Source organism: Choloepus didactylus, chromosome 4 (genome assembly GCF_015220235.1).
Source record: "Choloepus didactylus isolate mChoDid1 chromosome 4, mChoDid1.pri, whole genome shotgun sequence".
Classification (NCBI taxonomy): domain Eukaryota; kingdom Metazoa; phylum Chordata; class Mammalia; order Pilosa; family Megalonychidae; genus Choloepus; species Choloepus didactylus.
Genome location: NC_051310.1, coordinates 49,209,322 through 49,229,953, shown reverse-complemented (window position 1 = coordinate 49,229,953; position 20,632 = coordinate 49,209,322).

Genomic DNA, 20,632 nt, shown 5'->3' with positions numbered 1-20,632 from the left:
CACATAGGGATCACAAACAGGGCCTTAGCTCATGCTAGGGTGGAACTCACAAAAGGCTATAACCTCAGTGAAATAATAATAATAAAAAAATCCTACCAATCAAAAGAGATGGCAAAAAATACTCTTTTCTGCTTAGGTTCTAATGAAAAATAAATCTCCATTGAGTAAAGGAAACAAAAAGTTGGTACCTTATATAAGTTTAGAGCCTGAAATTACATCACCCATATGATGCGTGAATACTGAAGTCAAGAAATTAGCTTAAAAAAATTGGTACCGGGCTAGAGAGGACATTGGACTTCCTAGCAAATGAAAACACAGAAGCACTCTGGAGAAATAGTTCAACAACTAGACCTTCATGGGAGCTACACAAAAAATAATCCCTGTTAAAATGAGTTCACAATAAAATTTATAAAATGCATGAAGAAAAGTCCATAATTAGTGAGGGTCAGCAGGCAAAACAGCAGTAGTTGTAAACCCCAAACCCCAAGAACTTGATATGCAAGGGAATAGTATGAAAAAAAGCTGTAAGAAAAATTACAAGAATGATTAATGAAATAAAAGGAAAAGAAACAGGAAGGAAAGAAGGTAACATGAGAGAAAAAATAAGGGCAGATTAAAAAGAAGCCAAACAGAACTTCAATCTCTCTTTTTCTCTTTCTCTCTCTCTCTCTCTCTCTCTCTCTCTCTCTCTCTCTCTCTCTCACTTTCTCCCCACCACCCCCTCCATAGCATATGGTCACTGAATTGAAAGAAATGAATGGAAAAATTAAATAGCTAATTAGATACAGCTAATTACTGAATTGGAAGTTAGATCAGAAGAAATTATCCGTGAATTCCTCTGGAAGTGTGTAAAAAATATACCTCAGGAAGAAGACAATTAAACGTGGAAGGGAAGAGTGGAAGAGATGCCAGGTGGAAGGGATGCAAAAAGCAATGTGATGTCCCTCATTTTATTATTTGAATGTCACATAACTTAAGGAAAAATAAGGATACATATTCTATAAGGCTCCAGAGAGACAAAAATATGTTACTTACAATGGAAAAGAAGAAGAAACAAACCTAATGCTAAACAGCAATGAAGCAACTCTATAAATTTTGTAACCTACTATTCATATGACAAGGACATAAAGATATAAAGGCATTCCAAAACACACAAGGATTCAGAATATAGACCACCCATTTGTCCTTTATGAATAAAAATTATTTTATGTAGTCTAGTACTTAAGTACTCCAGAAAATTAGAAACAAAATAACAAATTAAAAAAAAATTAGGATGCTATGGTAAGAAATAGAACCAAATGACAAAGTTAATATCCAAAATTATATTTACTATTATCATTAAAATATATAAAGACACATGATACACATATATATGTTGTTCTAGTTTGCTAATGCTGCGGAATGCAAAACACCAGAGATGGATTGGCTTTTATAAAAAGGGGGTTTATTTGGCTACACAGTTACAGTCTTAAGGCCATCAAGTGTCCAAGGTAACACATCAGTAATCAGGTACCTTCACTGGAGGATAGCCAATGGCATCCAGAAAACCTCTGTTAGCTGGGAAGGCACATGGCTGGCATCTGCTCCAAAGTTCTGGTTTCAAAATGGCTTTCTCCCAGGACGTTCCTCTCTAGCAAGCTTGCTCCTCTTCAAAATGTCACTCACAGCTGCACTCAGTTCTTTCTCTTTGATTCAGCTCATTTATGTGGCTCCACTGATCAAGTCCCATCTTGAATGGGTGGGGCCATGCTTCCATGGGAATATCTCATCAGAGTCATCACCCACAGCTGGGTGGGGCACATTCCAAGCAAATCTAATCAGCACCAAAACATCTGCCCCTCAAGACTACATCAAAGATAATGGCGTTTGGGGGACACAATACATTCAAACTGGCACATATGTAAATGAAACAAAAATCAGAATTATATATCCAAAATAATTTCAGAAATAATTGGAAAGAGATGGGTACTGAAGGAAGTAAAAGTATATTAAATTTCTTATCTCACAAAGGTTTGTAAGAGGGCATGCAATAGGCACTCTTTTATTTTATTATTGATGTATTTAGTTAGATTTTAAAAATATATTTTATTCATTTTATTTTTAATGTGTTTTAGTAATTATTTAATTTTAATGTTAATTTAAAATTTCATTTCATTATTTTATTTTATTTCAATATATTAACAGAGAAATAGGTTAGCAAATATATTTAAAACACTAATATACCATGAGCAGGATTCATGGAGAGTGAAGCTGGAGAAGCCATAGTCACTGCTGCCAATGTGAAATTGGGGAGGCAATAGCTATCCAATGAAAATTGGTAGGAAATGCATTTGTGTAATGCATTCTGTAGAATCACCATGCTGCCTCTTCAAAGAAATCTTCAGTTAAGGATTTTACATTGTTTTTCAATATTTTCAGAGTGAGAGTTTTATGATTTGTCACAATATCAAGACTAGGCCATGAGGATACATAGCTTTAGGCAGTTTAATGGAAGATAGTTAAAAAAAGGTATTTTGTTAAAAAAAAAATCTACCTAAATATGAACTTCAATGTATCTTGAACTGCAAGATAATTTTATAATTAAGTGCTTTCTAATTTCTAAGGACCAAACTCTCGTGTAATTCTTGTGAATCTTTGCCACGCAGAAAATATTATTGTATGGACCATTGGAATAACTTTACAAAGATGGTAAAGGCAGGCATTTAGGAGCCACATTGTGATATAAGACCCATATTGATAGGTACTTTGTCTAGAAGCCAGGGTATCTGGTACCAATTCTGGTCTGCTTTCATTTAGATGTGTGCCCTTGGGCACTTGAAGTCATTCAGGATATTGAAGGGGTGAGGACATATGGCTCCTAAGATCCCTCACAACACCAAATTTGAATGACCTATGATTTCAGTTGACATAAGGCCAATATCTATGTTTATTATACTGCCCTCATATTCTCTTCTCTAACTTGCACATTTCCTATGGTCCATTTTACGTTTTGCCAAGACACTAGAACACGTATTCTGGATATGGAAGGGGCATCACAAATCATCCTGTACAAAGCTAAATAATCCTCCCAAGATTGCCTGACTAGTTCATAGGAAAACAAGCAAGAAATAGGACCCATGTCAGAACCCTTGCCCTCTGATCTTTTCATTGCATTCTACAATTTGTAAAGTTATGGATTTTGCTAGTTCAAAACAATAGTATTACTTAGTTCTCAAGAATCATCATTTGGATGGTAGCAAATGTCAATGTTTATGCTACATTTATGGACTCTTGTTAATGTTCACAAGATGTGAAATGGCAAACTTGGAGGTAATACATCTCTTCCTGTTTGGGCAGCAGGCTTACTACAAATAAATCATAGGCCTCTGATTAGGAAAAGCATATGTAACTATTTGGCAGTTTTTAAATACCACATGTTCCTTTCCTAAAGCAATATGCTAGCACAAGTGTGGCTGAAGCTGATACAAATATTTCAGTGTATTACCTCCCCAAAGCCCAGTTGAGGTTTTCAAGTCAGTCATTGTGGTGAGCAGATTAACCCTGCAGCAAAATTTGCCTATATTTAGAGAAATGCATTGTAAAATGAGTCTGCATCCTATGGGTAGTTCTGTGAGGACCCTAACTGGCAAAATTCGTTGATTGTAACAACTGGGGCTTTTCTTTAGGTTATCCTACAACTAATATCTCTTTCTTGGCTTTGCGAATACTAGATCATGAAATCCTGTTTTTGTTGTGATCACTATGCATAGATGGTATGGACCCCATGAACCCACCCACCCCAAATTTGGTTCCAATGTGAAAACTGATGATACCATGCATGCATCAAGAGGGTATGAAAGTTTATTACTGACATGAAGATTTCTGGGAAGAGCAGGGTAAACTCCCAAGCAAGTTTGAAAATGGCTTAAGAGAGCAGGGATGGAGACTGGCTTGGTTTTTATTGTGTTTAGGGAGTGGGAGCGGGGATGAGGGTCCCCGTGCACAGCCCAGTGTTTGGCTGGTTTGAACTTCTCACTGGGGTCAAAGAAGGGAGCACCTGACCTTTCTTTTCTGTAGGTTAGAGGCAAAAGGTGAGTCTTAGGACTTGAAAGTTGTCAGCAGTCAAACACTAAAATGGACTCAGACCAGTTTCATAACTTTTTAAAATACAGTTTTTATTGTGAAATTTAACATATATACATAACAGTGATAACTTTCAAAGTACAATTTAACAAGTAGTTAGTGAATTTCAAAGAATGTTATGGGTTATAGTTCCATCATTTCAGCTATTTCCTTCTAGCTATTCTAATACCCTAGCATCTAAAATAAAAATTTATATATCAGTATTCAGACTGCTTTGTTAAATCTTGTCTTGTCTGTTGCTCCCCCTTCTTCTTGTTTAATCACTTTCTCAATCTTCAGGGGTGTCCAGGCAATGACCACCTTAACTGTTCATATTGGAAAGGGGTGTCACCATTATGGGGAAGTGGGCTGCCGTTTCATTACTTTCAGGTGGAAGTGACAACTAGTACAACTAATAAGATACAAAGACCTTGTGAAGAGATATATTCTCATACCAATTCTAGCTTTGCAAATAAGCTGGACTTTGAGAGAGGTATTCAAAATGTCATCCAGGACCTGCTTCATACGGCTTTAAAGGAGAGGGCAGTAGACAGGCCCTTAGATTTGGGAAAGCCGGACCCTGCTCTCACCCATGCCTCAGGGACCCCTGTGCTGTGGAGTCCTTTCAGCTTTTTGAATTTCCTTCAGTACCAGGAACTGGTACTGCACACCCCAGACCAGACCAGTATCCGTATAGGCCCCAACTCTGTTTATCCCCTTTCAGCGCTCTTCAACCCTCTACCCTCAGCTCCTAAGATGAACCTGTGATTCTGTGATTCCTAGGATCACAGAATATGGCGCCCTGATAATGGTGGTGACACATTGATTTTTGATAACTTTCACTCATGCCAAGAAAATTCAGGGCTCTGGGCTAGTGTAGGTCCCCTCCATGACCTTGGCCTTGAGCTGTGGACCTGCTCCAAGCCATCAGATCTCACCTATCTTTATTTCCCCCACAGTGACACCTCAGGTCTGCAGCACTCCTACAGTGGCAGAGTGACAGAAGATGGCCTTTATCCCCTACTGCTGGAATCCTAGGCACTCCCCACACCTCTCTACAGGCTCCACACTTTGTGTAATGTGTCCTCCGGGGGCAGCTACAACTGTCTCCTCTGATGGCTTTCCAAATCCACCATTGCTCCACAACACCAGTGGGCCATTTCTCATCTCCAATTGATGTGATGACACCGTGCTCTCCCAGGTGAGTTTTAGGCATCACGAGATAAAGATAAGGGACAGCAATTCCTTGTGTGAATGGAACCACTCCTCTCTCTGTCTGTCTTTCCCACTGATGGCAGTATGTGGAAGAAAGGGGTGTGGTAAACATTGGAAAAAAATCATATTCAAAAAAATCATACTCCAGGAATGCAGTGACTATAGTTAAAGCATTCAGGAGAAGATATGGTTGGAAGGTGTGTTGTTTTGCCTTTATGTAAAAAAAAATCTGAACCATAAACTTAAGATGATTAGAACCCAATTATGGTTGACATTTTCCTTCTGGGTAAGATTTGCACTTGTGGTCATCATCAATGAAGCACAGCAACACCCTTTGAGGGGATCATTGGGAGCCACTATTCACAGATGGAATGATGGAAGAAGCAGCCTCATGAGCAATGATGTAGCCGGATTAACCAAATGGTGCTAAGAGACTGCAGAGGCGAGATAACGTGTTTCTTTCAATGCAATAACATTGCATCCTTTTTCTTTTGGTGGAAGACATGAAATTAGTCAGGAATAATACATTTGACAATAAAGAACATAAAAAAAATGGTTCTTGGACCTGAAAGAAAGAGATGGTGCACTAGCTAGACAATAGACAAATGCATAAGCACCACTTCTGTAACCATTATTCTAAAATAAATCATTCTGCCTCATGTGGACCTTTGGATTTTGTATCTCAACTTTTATTCACTTTGTTTATGTAGACAGGGACCTGCAAAAATTTATGCCCTAGGCCCTGGCAGAAAGTAACTTCTAGCAGGTCAGGGTGTCATAAACTCCTAGGTAGAACACAAGAAAGCTAAAGAGGGAGAGAGAAGAGCTATCTTCTATTCCCCTCTGAAATACATAAAATGAGAAGTGAGTGAAATAGAAATGAGGCAGAAATCTGTATATTCCTTCAGTGGCAGCAAGGTGAAGGCTACTGTGAAATGGACGTCAGATAAAAGTGCGAAGATTGCTCTTCCTCACGTGTCTAGCTGGGAGAATGCCGAATGTGATACCCGACAAATCTAGGCAGGCCATTCAGGGTACCCATTTATTGAGGAACACACTGAGAGAAACTGAGAATGAGCAAGATTTATCTTCTACCCCTACAGCCTTTATTTATCACGTCACATGATAAAAGTTGCATAATATTCATGAAAATTAGTTCTGCATCTTTCAACTATGAAATTTCTGTAACGTTAAGTATCAAGATGTTTTGTTGTTCCAGAAATTTGTGATTTTAAACAAATTATACAAATGACTTGGTTCATAGGCTGAAAACAATAATTTTAAAAATTAATAAAACAGATGCACTCTTTACTGATGAATATGAAATACTCTAAGGCATATTAATATTTATAGCTTCAATTAGTTGTTCTCTGGACCTTTTTTCTTGTGAATTTGCTAGTGTGTTACTTAGAACTTAAAAAGATACGCTAAAATTTCAATGCTATAACAACAATTCACATGGAAATGCAAATATTTCAGATAGTTAGATATAGAAGTAAGGCATGAAAAACTGCCCCAGTATGACAGATTGTGATGCTAATTTAAAAATTAAAGATCAGAAAATCATTTTCTGATTTCGACTTTTTTTTTTGTTTCACTTTTTTTAAATTATTCATTTTATTGAGATATATTCACATACCACGCAGTCATACAAAACAAATCGTACATTTGATTATTCACAGTACCATTACGTAGTTGTACATTCATTACCAAAATCAATCCCCGACACCCTCATTACCACACACACAAAAATAACCAGAATAATAATTAAAATGAAAAGGAGCAACTAAAGTAAAAAAGAACACTGAGCGCCCTTGTCTGTTTGTTTGTTTGTTTGTTTCCTTCCCCCACCTTTCCACTCATCCATCCACAAACTAGACAAACGGGAGTGTGATCCCTATGGCCCCCCCCAATCCCACTGTCCCCCCTCATAAGCCACATTTTTATACAAGTGTCTTCAAGATTCATGGGTTCTGGGTTGTAGTTTGATAGTTTCAGGTATCCACCACCAGCTACCCCAATTCATTAGAACCTAAAAAGGGTTGTCTATATTGTGCATAAGAGTGCCCACCAGAGTGACCTCTCGGCTCCTTTTGGAATCTCTCTGCCACTGAAGCTTATTTCATTTCCTTTCACATCCCCCTTTTGGTCAAGAAGATGTTCTCCATCCCACGATGCCAGGTCTACATCCCTCCCCGGGAGTCATATTCCACATTGCCAGGGAGATTCACTACCCTGGGTGTCTTGACTTTCTTTTAAAAGGAATAACTAAAGTATATAACCTACGAGTACATATCACAGAGATGATACTTAAACCATCCAAGGGAAGATTATCTCACTATTAATTTAAAAGAATAAAAATATTTTTATTATACCTTTTGTATGTATTCACTATGTAAAAAATAAATAAATAAATAGATAAATAAATAAATGTAAACCAGCCAGATATGCCTACAACCTTATCTTCTAACCCTATACCTATATAGGTGCATGTTTGATGAGTAAACACACATTTGCTATATATACATATTTTCCTACACAACCTGTTTTTGAACTTGTTATATATCACTAATATCTTTCCATGTAAATTGTATGCATCATCATTATGTACATTATTATCTTCAATAGTTTATAAAAATGCACAATGGATGTACTGTAATTTATTTAATTACTTCCCTATTACCCAAAATTTGGGTTGTTGCTAAACAACCCTGTGATGAAGACCGATGTAAATTCATCTGTGTGCACTTGTTTGATATTTTTTTAGTATAAAAGTCACAGAAGAATCATTGGGCCAAGTGACAAAACATTTTAAAGACTTTTGCTACAAATCCCTACATTGTTCTCCACAAATGCTGGTTGCTGTGCTTTTTTTCAGCTCAGGAATATCAACAGATATTTGTATATCTAACTAAACATTTTGTTTCACTGACTTGCATGCTAAAATACTTTAAATTCTGTATTTCTTATTGTGTTTAATTGGTAGTGATGTCCAAACTTTAATGTTTGTCTTTGTTATTATTTGTGCTATTATCTGGAAACAAATACTCATTTAATACAAAGAAAAGGAAATCTGCACTGAATCCTTCGGTAAAGCAAATAATCCTTTTCTTTGCAATGAAAATAATCTACTTTCATTAACTGGACTTCTTAACGCCAATTTTAGGATTAAGGTGTGTTTGCAGAAAAATTGTATTGATATTCTACATTTTGCCTGTTGGGTTCACAACAGCTAGTGTTGCCATTCAATATTGTTTTAATAATGGATAGCCATCTTTTATCTGGGGCTTGCTTGTAAGTACAGGCATACCTTGTTTTATTGGGCTTTCCTTTATTGTGCTTCGCAGATACTGCATTTTTTACAAATTAATGGTTTGTGGCAACCCTGTGTCAAGCAAGTCTATTGGCGCCTTTTATCCAACATGTGCTCACTTCACGTCTGTGTCACATTTTGTTAATTGTCACAGTATTTCAAACGTTTCATTATTATATCTGTTATGGTGATCTGTGATTGATTATCTTAGATGTTACCATTGTAATTGTTTTGGAGAAGCAACAAACTGTGCCCGTAAAAGACAGAAAACTTAATCGATAAATGTTGTATGTGCTCTGAGTGCTTCACTGAGCGGCCGTTTCCCATCTGTCTCCCTCTCCTTGGGCCTCCTTATTCCCTGACACACAACAATATTGAAATTAGGTCAGTTACAACCCTACAGTGGCCTTTAAGTGTTCAAGTGAAAGGAAGTGTCGCACGTCTCTCACTTTAAATCAGAAGTTAAAAATGATTAAGCTTAGAGAGGAAGGCATGTTGAAAGCCCAGACAGGCCAAAAGCTAGGTCTCTTGTGCTAAACAGTTAGTCAAGTTGTGAATGCAAAGGAAAAGTTCTTGAAGGAAATTAAAAGTGCAACTCCAGTGGACACACAAGTGATAAGAAAGCAAAACAGCCTTATTGCTGGTAAGTAGAAAGTTTTAATGGTCTGTATAGATCAAACCAACCACCACATTCCCTTAAGCCAAAGCCTTATCCAGAGCAAGGACCTAACTGTTCTATTCTATGAAGGCTGAGAGAGGTGAGGAAGCTGCAGAAGAAATGTTTGAAGCTAGCAGAGGTTGGTTCATGAAGTTTAAGAAAAGAAGCCATCTCCATGACATGAAAGTGCAAGGTGAAGTAGCAAGTGCTGATATAGAAGCTGCAGCAAGTTATCCAGAAGATCTAGCTGAGATAATTGAAACAGCAGATCTTCAATGTAGGCAAAACAGCCTTCTCTGGGAAGAAGATGCCACCTAGGACTTTCAAAGCTGGAGAGGAGATGTCAGTGCCTAGCCTCAAAACTTCAAAGCACAGACTGACTCTCTTTTAGGGGCTAATGCAGCTGGTGACTTTAAGTTGAAGCCAATGCTTATTTACCATTCAGAAAATCCTAGGACCTTTGAGAATTGTGGTGAATCTACTCTGCCTGTGCTCTATAAATGGAACAATGAAGCCTGGATGACATCATATCTGTTTACAACTTCACTTACTGAATGTTTTAAGCATGCTATTGGGACCTGCTTCTCAGGTAAAAAGAGATTCCTTTCAAAATATTACTGCTCATTGGCAATGTAACTGGTCACCTAAGAGCTATGATAGAGATGTACAATGAGATGAATGTTGTTTTCATTCCTGCTAATATATCATCCATTCTGAAGCCATGAATCAAGGAGTAATTTTGACTTTGAAACCTTATTGTTTAAGAAACACTTTTCATTAGGCTTTGCTACCAGGCTGCCATAGATCTGGCAAAATAAATTGAAACCTTCCGGAAGAGGGTTCACCATTCCAGATGCCTGTTTTCATTTGCTTTGCTACCGAAAGCAGATACCATAAAATGAGTTGGCTTTTAGCAATGGAAATTTTACCTTATAAGCTTGCAGTTTTAAAGCCATGAAAATATCCACATCAAGACATCATCAAGATAATGCTTTCTACCTGAAGACCAGCTGTCCATGATCCTGGACTCCTCTGTCACATGGCAAAGAACATGGTGGCATCTGCTGGTCTCTCCCTTCTCTTCTGGGTTTCATTGCTTTCAGCTCCCAGCTTCTGTGACTTTCTCTCTTTCTCTCTGTATTCATCTAGTTTATAAAAGATTCCAGTAAAAGGATTAAGATCCACTCTGAACCACACCTTAACTGAATTAACCTAATCAAAAGGTCCTACTTACAATAGGTTACACCCACAGGAATGGATTAGCTTTAAGAACGTGATTTTCTAGGGTACATACCACCACAATTCCATTAACACTAGTGATTCATAGGAGGAGGTAAAATATCAACATTATTAGGAGTTTGGAAGAAGTTGATGCAACCCTCATGGATGACTTTGAGGAGTCAAGAACTTAAGTGGGGGAAGCAACTGCAAATGTAATGGAAATAGCAAGCAAACTAGAATTAAAAGTGGAGCCTGAAGATGTGAATGTATTGCTGCAATGTCATTATAAAACTATCCTGGATGGGGAGTTGCTTCTTATGGGTGAGCAAAGAAAGTGGTTTCTTGAGATGGAATCTACTTTTGGTGAAGATGCTGTGAACATTGTTGAAATGACAACAACAAATTCAGAATATTACATAAACTTAGTTTATAAAGCAGTGGCAGGGTTCGAGAGGACTGACTCCAATTTCGAAAGAAGTTCTGCTGTGGGTAAAATGCTATCAAACTGCATTGCATGCTACAGAGAAATCTACCATGAATGGAAGAATCAATCATGTGCCAAACTTCATTGCTGTCTTATTTTAAGAAATTGCCACAGCCACCCCAGCCTTCAGCAACCACCACCCTAAACAGTCAGTGGCCATCAACATTGAGGTATCAACTGGAGGCAACGTCCAGCAAAATAGTTATGATTTGCTGAAGGTTCAGATGATAGGTAGCATTTTTTAGCAATCAAATGCTTTTTAATTAAGGTATGTACATTGTTTTTTCAGACCCAGTGCTACTGTAGTCTACACTTAGTAGACTACATATAGTGTAAACATAACTTTTACATGCACTAGGAAACCAAAAAATTTGTGTGACTCACATTAATGCAGTATTTGCTTTACTGTGATGGTCTGGAACAGAATCCACAATATCTCCAAAGTACACCTGTATCACATCTTTACTGAGTGTTTTAATTTTAACAATTAAGTATCATAAACTTGGCCAAGTTGGACTTCTGAATCATCACTCTAAAAAACATGCATCAAAGACTTAATTATTACTGAGAAGCTTCTTTTATTGCTCTATCAGAGCTTATAATTGATTAATCAGTTAAAAAACCAAACAAGAAATAGACCTGCAGTTTTCTTAACACATAGTTTTTTTTTTTTTTCTGTTTTAGAAAATTTATGAAAACAAAATTAGCACCAGGTTTGAAGATTCTATAACTGTGCCATCTGTTCAGGGGAGGTCTGAGAAACATACTACAAAAATAAGTTTTTAAGCAATGGTGCAGAGGCATCCAGACTAATTTTAATTTAACTCATATGTTCATACTAGATTCTGGGATTTCCAGTCTTGGTTTCAACTGGGTTTGTTCCCTGAAGTATTTTCTGAGAAATTAGGTTACTGGGAATTACTAGGAATGCCTCAGATTCAGTGTTGTATTTTGTTTTGAGACAAGTTTTTCTTCCCTAGAACAAATTAAAGTTTTGTCTAATGTGTCTTATGATAGAATGCTTATAAGATTTTAAAATATACATATTCCTGGGAAACATAGATAGCTGGATCAAATGCTAATTAAACAAGCCAGATAAATTGAGATCTCATTATTTTGTTTGATTGGCTGCTTTCTACCCCACATGTTGGATTTTCCATACAAGAATCAGAGTGCTATTATTTTTCCATAAGTCTGGTATATTCTTTTGTGATAGAACCAAAAACTTCTGACCCCACTGATCATCTGTATCTTACCAATTGGTGCAAAATGAGGGAAGGGCTCATTAGATGCTTCAAGTTGCTTCTCATCTTTCCCTGTACACTCACACAAGAGAGTAGGCAGCACAGATATTCACAGATGCATACTTAGGCTCTATATCTGGTAGGTCACTGCATAGCTGTTCAAATGCCCCCTGAAATGCAGTCCTGCTTCCAGTGCTTCAGTTCACACAAAATATTTTCTTCAAAGCACGTATGAAAGACCCACATATAAACCAGTCCATATGATACTAGTTTTAAAAAAATGGCAGTCCTGAGTAAACTTATTTAACACAGTTATATAAATATAATTTTTGCATTAGTTTCCCTTTCGGTTTGAATTTTATTAAAATCATTGTCAAAAGAGAAGGGGAGCAAGAGATTATTAAATGCAGACCTGGCTAAAAGAGGCAATAGCTGATGAAATATAAATTGAAAGTTTCACAAAAATTAACTTCAAGATAACCAAATCCACAAACCAAACCCACTTTATTCACAAATTGCATAAACCTTTAAGTTTTTTAGTTTTGCTCAAGCTTATTTAAAGACACTTAGAAATACAATAAGTCATTTCATCACATAAGATGATGCAAAGTAAAAAGAAAAGTAAGCTTTCTAGGTTAAAGGACGGCATATGATTCATTTTGGTGAATTTTGGGTAATGCACTCTAAATTTGCATGCTCAAGTTTTTAAACGTGTTAAATTTTCATTTGCGCTGGTGACAGCAAAAGTGGTTGCCAGTTCATGAGTGTATTCTAGGTAATTTCCCCAATGATACACTTCTAATTACAACACTTTGTTAAACCATATAGCTTTTGGTCCCATGGCACTCCTGCTCTGCAGGTGGTACCAGTTTGAATTACTTCATCTGCAAATGTAAGGCAAGCTTTTATTAATTGAATCTGCTTCTGTGATAAGTGAAAAGAAAAAAAAATACCTATACTGATTCACAATAGGAAGACTTTTGCATGACAAAATATTTTGACATAATGAAGAACAGAAGAGTAAAGACATGATGTGAAAAATCTTCACTCTGGTAGCCTCTTTTGCAGCTACTTTATCAAAGCAAAATTGAACATTGATATAATACTTCTGTTAGAAGCTTTATTCATTTTTAATACATAAAGAACAAATAATGGAAGATATTTTTCACTATGATATTCTGAATTCTAGAGGTTTTAGAGAAGAATCAGTTAGAAAGAATATTAAATTTTTCCACTTCTTATCTTATCAGGGTTAAAATAAGCCTCATCCTTTGTTTAGTTCTGCGCTTTTGAACATAACAGCACATGTGGTCAGTCTTTTGGAGAGGGGCACTTTTAAGGCTGGGAGAGAGGGATCAATTTGTTTCTGTTATATAGTGACTGACAATCCAACAACTCATAATTCTTGGGCTATTTGTCCTTTGCATGTACTATATTTTGCATTATTATCATGCATGCTTAAAAGAGATCAACATAAGGTGAAAAATCCCAATATTTTTCATGATTGAAATAAGACATGTTAATGACCTCATTTACTTGTTTTTTCTCTATTCAATGTGTGTGTGTGTGTGTGTGTGTGTGTGTGTGTTTTAAGCTGGGAGTAGTGTTGAATGTGTAACGTCTATTTTGAGTATGCCTCACTGATTTCATCATCTTATTAAGGTGAACATTCTAGAACCAAAGAGAGAACGGACTTGAATGTGGAGGAACATATAAATTAACATCTGATGCAATAGCAAGTAAATGATATTTACATATGAAAATTAGTGCTGATTACTTTATATATAGAACATCCATTACTTCCCCTATCTCTACCACTTATTAGCCTATGACCTCTGGAAAGACATTGAACCTCTCTATACTGTAATTTTCTCCTTTGTAAAGTGGGAATAATAATATTCCTTATATCATGGGGGTTTTTGTGAAGATTAAATGAGATAATACAATGAATCAGAAAAGTAAATACTAAATAAATGTTCTTTTGTTCTGAGTTGTGGGCTGGAGTAAGGCTCAGTTATTATTTTTTAAAGTACACTGGTGTTGGAAACTGACAGAACATTTTTCTTATTTAATAAGGAATATGTAAACTTGTATAAATATCCATTATATTATTCTAGGACTCTAGGGTAAGCATATTAAGACAATTTTTAAATGTATTTGAAATTTTTATTTACCTTAGAATTTAGTGGATTACATTGGCATAGGAGTTCCGATTTATTCGGTGGAAATGTTACTTTCTTTGGAATTTACCTGTCACCTTTTGAAGATGGTCTGTAATAAGAGAGTATTTATTGTCCACAAGAAGAGAAAAGAGAGGAAGAGAGAAAAGGTCTTGGTGGTGGCAAGTTCCTGGTTCTAGTCTTCCTCCACTCTGCCCATCTCTTCTGGGTTTTATCAACTAATAATTTCCCCTTTTGCTCTAAGCAATTTTGAATTGATTCCTGTAAAGGAATGCTGACTAACATAATGAATACTACAGCACTAAAGGGTAGCTTATATCTTTAGGGTTTTAGGCAACCTGGCTTTCCACACATGCTTTGGGTGATTTTTGGTAAAAAGGATTATCATTTTACTATATGCAGCATGCTCCTTGGGAAGGCAATAATCAGGTCCACTTTTCACTAATATTCTGTTTCCTGCATTTGACCTTAAAATTCTATACCTGACATGTCAATCAGAAACCATTTAGATGATTTAGTTGTAATGATACTTTAAAACTCACTTGCTGTCTCTTTTTCCTTCCTTCATCTTCTCCTCCCTCCCTCCTGCCAATCACACATCTCTCCTATATGGAAAAATATCTGAAATAAAGTAACCCTAATTTAAAATTCAAGAGAAGATTGAGCATCTACAAGTACTGCATTTTTGACCACAGTATGCCTTATGGAGTATACTGAAACATTTTTCTTAGAGATATATTGATAGATATGTATGCAGGTAAAATAACGATTACTTTTGACTGACTGCTTTGGTGGGCAGGACAGTTACAGACACCAAATAACCAGGTATCACCATACCCAGCCAATTTCAACACTGCCTATAAAAGCTGACTCATGGGGGGAAAAGGCTTTAGCACTTAATTCAGCAAGTACAATAAAGATGTTTTGGAGAAGAAAGAATCAAAGAGGAAAAAGCGATGAAGGAAATATGTTCAATTCTCTTCTAAAGGTTCTGATGTTGTGTGAAGGTGCTAGTTTGTCTCCAGAATAACAGTGAACTTATGGGGTACATGAGACTGCATATGTGCTCTTGAAAATGTCACCTGAAAACCTAAGTGACCATGGGACATGTGGAGAGATAGGTTTTGGTGATGTGTCTGAATGCAGTGCTGACTCTTTCTACAGGTTCAGATACTTTCCAAACAGAATATATATTCCTGGATTTAGGTTATCAAGACACACTGCCATAGCTAGTGAGGCAAGGTATACAGTTTCTTAGCCCTCACATATCTCAGGTGTACAATAGTTGGATATGTCAGCCATTGAAGAATCAGAATACTTTTTTCCTAATGAATAAGAGATTACAATATGGGAAATTATGTATGGATCAGTGTAAGGGCACAATTCCTAGCCTTATGGAAGTGGTGCTCCTCTGAAATCTCTCCTGGTTTTTTCATAAAATCCAAAATAGCTCCAAAGAACTGAGAGAAACAGAAGATCAAATTAAGCTTTCTGGATGGGATCTACTAGAGTCCAGTCATGAGATACAACTGCAAACCTTAGTGAACAGAAGCAAAAATTTTGTTATTATGGTAGAAATAATGACATGGATGAAACTTCTCATAGGGATTTTAATACTACAACATCCATTTTGCTAATTCTCTTTCAGCATTATAACCCTTAAGAAGCATCATTTATCTGGGAAAACAATATGCAAATGAAAATTGACAATGATGGAAGTTGGGATGATATAAGCTCATTTATGGAGAGATAATTTTCTACTTAGGACTAAGAAATCAAAGAAAAAATGAATAGGATAGGATAGATAAAATAGAATAAAGTTAAAAAAAAAAAAAAGCCAAAGTGGCAGAAATTGGTTTTATTAAGTTCGTAGGGTGCTCACAGGATGGCAGGCATAAAAACTTAAACATTAATTTAGTAATACCCTTCAATTCAGATAGCCAAAGAACGTGCAAAATGGTGTTCCATAGGAAGGGTTATGGCCTTTGTGTTCCTTCTCAGTGAGGGAGTTTGGTTTCTTTCAGAACCTCGGTCAGGAAATTACTCCTGATTACCACCCCCTCCACATCTTTGCAGAGCATATGGATCAGGGATAGCACATGGACATGGAAATAGAAGAACAGGATAGGAAGTAAGGCAAAAACTGACCTTTATTTTTAGTTTTTCTTTTGCTGGGAATGAAAAAAAAAGGTGATAAAGACTCTTAAAGGGAGCAAGTAAATAACTACAGAGTAAGATTTTTTGTAAATAGTCATATATCTTGTTCTTACTGGGATAATAGAATAATTGCATCAAAGCCTGGAAAAAAAATATTCAGAAGATAGACATTTCCATTAGCTGAGAGTTTTTTTTAGGTCCTTGGAGAACAAAACATTTTTGTAAGAATGCTACCAAATATACTTTGTGGCTTATGGAATATTTACATATTTCTAAGTTAGTTGTATATTTAACCTTCAATTTGGAAAGTATTTTTAATAATTTTTAACATTGTCTCATGTTGTTGATGAAGTTACCATTTAGTGAGTTGATTTGGCATGGTGAGAGGAAGATATACGAGTCAAGTAGTCAAGATTCTGGTACCTAGGATAGTCAAAGACATGCAAACAGTAACTTTCACACAATATGTCTCAATGAAGCTTATTTGCATCTATAAGTGCTCATTTAGAGCTTATAAACTCTTACTCCGAAGTTCAAAAATGCTTAATTATGCAATTCCAAATTTTATGTGAATTTGAATCAGTAAATTATGGCTGAAGAATAGAAAAAGTGAGGGGCTTTTAGAGGTAAGTTCACTGTCATCCATAGAAGTGACCACTGATATTGAGGGAGGAGAAATGAGAAGCAAGAAAAAATACCCAAGCTCATGCATGGCATGATGGGGATATTCAGTGTTGGAGCTAGCATCTCACATGCACATAGCCCCTGAAAACATCATAAATTGATAAATGATTATATTATCTCCAAAATACATTTTAAGTAATCTCAGAATACTTTGTTAACCATGAAGATAGAGAACTAAATGCAGAAGATATTTCTATTAAAATTATAAAATGATAAAAATGAATTGGCACATAATTGTATATAGGTCAATTAGAGAAAATGGACCAAATCCTTGAAATGCACAAATTCCCTAAACTTAGTCAAGGCATAATATATAATCTGAAATTTCCCAAAACCATTAAAGAAACTGATTTTGTGTTTAAAAGTTTCCTAAAAAGTAAATCTCCCACACCAATTCTCACTAGAGAATTTTACCAAAGATTTTAAAAAGAATTAATACCAATTTTACACAATCCTTCCCAGAAAAGAGGAGAGAACTCTTCCCAATTAATTTTATGAGGCCAATTTACTGTGATACCAAAATCAGACATAGTATAAAAAAAGAAAACTGTAAAATATTATCAAATGAAAAGCAAACATGTATAAAAATATTAATAAACCAAAATAGGTTTATTCCAGTGTGAAAGACTTGTTCAATTTTACAATATTAATCACTGTAATCCACCATATCAACAAGCTAAAAAAAAATTATATGATCCTATATATCTCAACGCAGAAAAATCATTTGACAAAATTCAGTACCCATTCATGATAAAAACTCTCATCAAAGCTGGGAATAGAAGGGAACTTCCTCAACCTCATAAAGAGCCTTTAAAAAGCAAAACAAAAACAAAACAACACTATAGCATCCAATTAATGGTGAAATACTGAATGCTTTCCCTTTAAGATTGAGAACAAGACTAAGATTATCCATTCCCACTACTCCTATTTAACACAATACTAAAATTTCTAGTAAGTGTAATAAAGAAAAAAAGAAATAGTAGGCATGCAGATTGGGAAGGAAGATGCAAAACCATTTCTATTCACAGATGACGTTTTTATTTTTTTTTAAACAGTTTTATTCACACACCATACAGTCCATCCCAAGTGTACAGTCAATGCCTCTTGGTATTATCACATAATTATGCATTCGCCCCTACAGTCGATATGAGAACATTCTCATTTCTTCCAAAGGAAAAAAAAAATCCCATACTCCTTATATCCTCCCATTATTGACATTTAGCTTTGGTATAATGCTCTTGTTACAATTAGTGAAAGAATATTACAATGTTACTGTTAACTATAGACTTTAGTTTACATTAATTGTATTGTTTTCCCCATGTAACACCCTATTATTTACACCTTGTAATAGTGGAATATGTTTGTTCTAGTTCAAGTAGGAACTCTCTTTATACAATCAACCGCCATCATTGTCCACTCTGCGTTTTGCTAAGCTATGCAGTCCCAGTTTTTATCCCCTAGCTTTCCTTTGGTGACATACATGACTTTAGTCTTCCTCTTCCAACTATACTCACACTCTGCTTTGTTAATTATACTTACAGCATTGTGCTACCATCATACACTAATGTGCTATTCATTTCAGAACCTTTACAATGAACCTTATTGAACATTCTGTACTCCTTCAGCATCAATTGCCCAATCTCTGCCCACTTTCTACCTCCTAGTAACCTATGCTCTCCAATTTAATTCTCAGAGTTTGGTCATTACAGTGAGACCATACAATGTTTGTCCTTTTGTTTCTGGTTTATTATTCTATAAGCTTTTTTCTTTTAATTAAATTCAATTTTATTGAGATATATTCTCATACCATACAATCATCTATGGTGTACAATCAACTGTTCACAGTACCATCACATAGTTATGCATTCGTCACCCTAATCTATTTTTGACCCCTTTCCTTACACCAGAAAGAATCAGAATAAGAATAAGAAATAAAAGTAAAAAAAGAATGCCCAAATCACCCCCTCATCCCACCCTACTTTTCATTCAGTCTTTGTCCCCATTCTTCTACTCATCCATCCATACGCTGAATAAAGGGAGTGCAATCCACAGGGTTTTCACAATCAACACTGTCACCCCTTGTAATAAACTACACTGTTACACAATTGTTTTCAAGAGTCAAGGCTACTGGGTTGGAGTTTGATAATTTCAGGTATTTACTTCTAGCTATTCCAATACATTAGAACCTAAAAAGCGTTATCTATATAGTGCATAAGAGTGTTCACCAGAGTGACCTCTTGTCTCTGTTTGAAATCTCTCAGCCACTGAAGCTTTATTTCGTGTCATTTCCCATCCCCCTTTTGTTCAAGAAGATGTTCTCAATCCCACGATGCTGGGTCCAGATTCATCCCTGGGAGTCATATCCCATGTTGCCAAGGAGATTTACACCGCTGTGAGCCAAGTCCAACGTAAGGGGGAGGGCAGCAAGATCACCCACCCAGGTAGCTTAGCTAGAGAGAGAGAGCCACATCTGAGCAACAAAGAGGCACTCAGTGGGAGACTTTAGGCACAATTATAAGCATTTTCCTGTTAGGCTGTGCTCTAAGATTCAATTCTGAGTTTACACATTGTAGTTAGTCCATATTGGTGAGGTATTATAGTGTTTGCCTTAGTTTCTGGCATACTTCACTCAAAATGCTTTCTACAGAATCCATTCATCTCGTGGTGTGTCTCACAGCTTCACTCCTTCTCCTGGTTGCTCAATATTCCATTGTATGCATGCACCCCAGTTCACCATTCAGTTCCTCAGTTGGTGTACCCTTAGGCCACCTCCACCCATTGCACATCATGTATACTGCCTCCATAAACACCAGTGTGCAAATGTGTCCATTCATGTCTCTGCTCTCAGTTCTTCCAAGTACATACCCCATGATGAGGTTGCAGGACCTTATGGCCCCCACATACTGAGATTCTTGTGGAACCACCACACTGACCTCCAGAAAGGCTACACCATTCTGCCTCCTCATCAACAGTAAATAGGTGCATCCCTCTCTCCATGTTTTCTCCAGCACTTTTACCCCATTTATATTTTTTCCTACAATTTTGTTGAGATATGTTCACATACCATACAATTATCCACAGTGTAGAGTCAGTTGTTCACTGTATCAACATATAGTTGTACATTTATCACCACAGTCAGCACTTGAACATACTGATTCCTATGAAAAAGGTTTGTTTTTTTTTTTTTTTGGTGAAGAATAAAAAAGATAATAAAAAGATAATAAAAAGAAAAATAAAATGTCATACAATACAATACAACAGTAAGGACAGAAAACAACACCACTACCAAGCATCCCATATCCCTCCCTTATATACCCCTCTCATTCACATTTAATTTGGTATATTGCCTTTGTTACATTTAATGGAAGCATATTA